The sequence below is a fragment of the Poecilia reticulata genome, linkage group LG15 (assembly GCF_000633615.1).
Source record: "Poecilia reticulata strain Guanapo linkage group LG15, Guppy_female_1.0+MT, whole genome shotgun sequence".
Lineage (NCBI taxonomy): Eukaryota > Metazoa > Chordata > Actinopteri > Cyprinodontiformes > Poeciliidae > Poecilia > Poecilia reticulata.
The window spans coordinates 30,481,269-30,484,802 of NC_024345.1; positions in this window are offsets into that span (position 1 = coordinate 30,481,269).

Genomic DNA, 3,534 nt, shown 5'->3' on the forward strand with positions numbered 1-3,534 from the left:
GACCACAGTGGTGCCTGTGGTCATCGGGGCCCTCGGGGCAGACAGTCACCCCCAAACTGGAGCAGTGGCTACAACAGATCCCAGGTCACTATCAGCATATGATAGTGACCCATTTCAGGGCATCTCAGTCCAGAAATGTGCAGTTCTAGGCACAGCAAAGGTCCTGGAGGAGAACCTCAAGCTCCCCATTTAAATTGATATCTTTTTAAAATGTTGTGTAATTTAAAAAATCTTGTGGTAAATGGACTGAACTTATAAAGCGCTTTATCCGATCATTTTGACCACTCAAAGTGCTTTACACTAGAGCCACATTCACCCATTTGCACTCACACATTTATACGCAGCTCAGGGTTGAGTGCCTTGCCCAGGGGCACATCGACACGTGGCAGGAGGAAGTGGGAATTGAACCTGCAACCTTCTGATTACAAGACGACCACCCTACCCACAGAGCCACAGTCGCCCCAACATTGTGAGATGTTTTCAAGCTCCCCTCCACCCACTAGAAGAATCTGCATTTCCTGTCGTTGGACAGTTGAGGACAGAAAAAGCGTATGGTTGATTCTTCCTTCCTCTCTGTTTTTAATGGATACGTGAACTTGAAGACTTGGCTTTTTTCCAACAACAGGTAAGAACATTTTTACTTGATTTGACTCTAAGGTGTATGGAAAATGTGCATTGATAGTGACGTACCAGTGAGCTTTTCCTTAGAAAGGTCATTTTATTTATGTAGCACATTTTCAGCAACAAGGTAATTCAAAGTGCTTGATAAAAGCAAAACCTAAAACATGGCAGGTTTTACGGTTTTAAGCTAAAACCTGCCATGAAACAGAAATCAAAGGAATCCTGTCAAACATAAAGTTAATTATCTTGGTATCTCCATCATGAAAGAAGACCGAAGGTCACATGAACATTTAACCCCTCGTTGCTTTAATAATCCAAAGGAAATGTGGTTACAGAGAGATTTACCCACCAGCTGCAGGTCTTTCCAGTTTGGCAGATGCTGGTTCAGCACTTGAGGTTTCCAGTGAGATCAGTTCAGAAGTAGATCAAATTTTATTTGGAAGAGAAAAGTTTGTCTTATTAGGAAAAATGTAATGATAAACAAGTTGAGCTCTGGTGGATTTAATGTATTAGATTTTCAAACTGAGTTCATCCTTTAGAATTTAGTGGATCAAAAGGAACATAAATAACCGCAGGTTCCTTTTTAGCGCTTATTGCCTTTATTTTGTTAGTTGACTTCCGGTTTATGAATTTAAAGCTTTTATTTTGATGAGCTTCCGCCGTTGGTGTTGTGCAGCGGCAGCTTGGCAGCAGAAGGAACGGAAGATGAGCGCAACCTTTAAAATGCTCCTTATTAGCGGAACAAGGTTCGTTTATTTTGTAACGAGGATATTTCTGATATTGATCAATTGGAATTGTGATTTTTGCTTTATTGTAATTAAATATAGTTTTTGAATCAGCTGACGTTAGCAGTGAACGTTGTTTTCGGTTTTAAAACGTTACGGTGGTAAGAGCATGTTTTCTATCTGATGTTGTCTTGTTTGTGTTTGTGCAGCAGCTCTTCCGGTGAAACTCCCTAATAAACTGTTCAGCAGTAAAACCAAAATCTTTCCTTTGAGGGGGATCAGCTACAGGCACCGCAGGGAAGTTCAAGTTGGTTATTCGATGTTCGCGGAGCTCGAACATCGAATAACCAACTTGAACTTCCCTGCGGTGCTACAAGGCATCTTCTAAATCTAAACTTTATATCAATATGTATTTAAGGCATTAGGTGGTTTATCTTTTATTTAAGATGTAGAATTGAAAAAAATCCCAGTGAAACTTTCCAGTTTACATAAACATGTTACTGGAATTTAACATAAACAACTATTATCCACACAAATACTATATTTGGAATAACAAAGACATCGGAGAAGAAAGAGGAGGAGGAGGAGGAGGAAGAGGAGGAGGAGGAGGAGGAAGAGGAGGAGGAGGAGGAGGAAGAGGAGGAGGAAGAGGAGGAGGATGAAGGCACCAGGAGCCAAAGAGACGCCAACCAGTCAGACCTGTTACGCCACCAGTTCTGTCTCCTGGTTCTGACAGGCTGACCCTCCTGGACCTTCATGGACAACAGAAAGGAGTAAAATGTGTTGCAGATAATTGTCTGAAACTGTTTATCTGTTTGTTGTAAACAGTTTTTCACCAGTGAAGAAACTGATGTGGAGCCATCAGAGCAACCAGTTCTGGTTCAAACGTTGATTCAGTGATTCTTCTATTTTGCCATCTGGGTATTTTTCCGTAAATGTCCAGAACTGAGGAACGCTGTTGGACGTCCACCTGAGGACACCTGACCGTCTCAGACAGAGGGACAGACGCAGTCGGGTTCTCACATTTTATTCTGTTATTTACACTCGGGGAGAAGCGCTGATGGACAGCGCCGGCCCGGCGCAGGGCCCAGCTGGCCAGTCTATCCAAACCAGTGGTTGCCCATGCACTCCCTGTTCCAGGGGGCGCCGCAGAGCCAGCACCACTCCGCTCGGCATTGGGTGCACTGCATGTGCATGCAGCCGCCTGCAGGGGGAGACACGGGCAGCCTTCAGTGCTCACCTGGCGGATAAATGGGCGGGCTCTGGGGCGGAGCTTACCGTTCCTCTCCACAGGTACCAGGCAGCGCGGGCAGCGCCGGGTCGACTCCTGGATGAGCCGCAGAGACGCCTGGTCCCACCTCCCTCTCTGAGACGCCTCGTCCCCCACCACGAAGCCCTGAGGACAGGGACGGCCTCAGCACCTTCATCACCTCCATCATCATCATCATGCGACTCACCTGGCCGGCGTCCCCTGGGGGCGGGGCCGCAGGGCCCTCGCACGGCCCCTCATGGAAGCCCTCCCTGCAGTCCCTGCAGAAGACGAAGCCGCAGCCCAGCCGCCAGTCACACTCCACCCTCCTGCTGCCCTCAGGTGGGAGAAGCCCCGCCCCACAGCCAGGTGAGGGGCACAGAACGCCGCCGGCGGTCAGCAGACACTCCTCGGCGCCGTACTGCAGGTAGCGGCCGTACTGAGGCAGAACCACAGGCGGTCAGCACACATTAGCAACCAGCTACAACCTAACCAGCTGAAGATGGTTCACCTGAAACACCTGCACCTGATCACAGACCTGATCTCTGATGGTCATCAGTTCCTGTCCTCACCTGTCTGCCGGTGTTTCAGGTGAACTACAGGCAGCTGAAGGTCTGATAATCTGCTCTGGGATTTTAACACACTGGTTTGAACTGGTTCCATTTCTGGACAGTTCAGCAGGAGGACAAGTTGGACAAAGTCTCTCTGCATCACTTCCTGTTCTGTTGTTAGGGTTCGACCTTATTCCTGGTGACTCGTGTTCATTCCGGCTATCAGTTCCCTCATCTTCCTCATCTTCCTCTGCTGCAGCTGCCCCGCATCCCTCTGACTGACCACACCTGGCACCCATCAACCTCCCACTGGTTCCAGTTTCCTCCCTCTGACCCGGGTTCTGCTTCCTCCGTTACTTTTTCACCTCCATATTCAGCTGAACCTCAA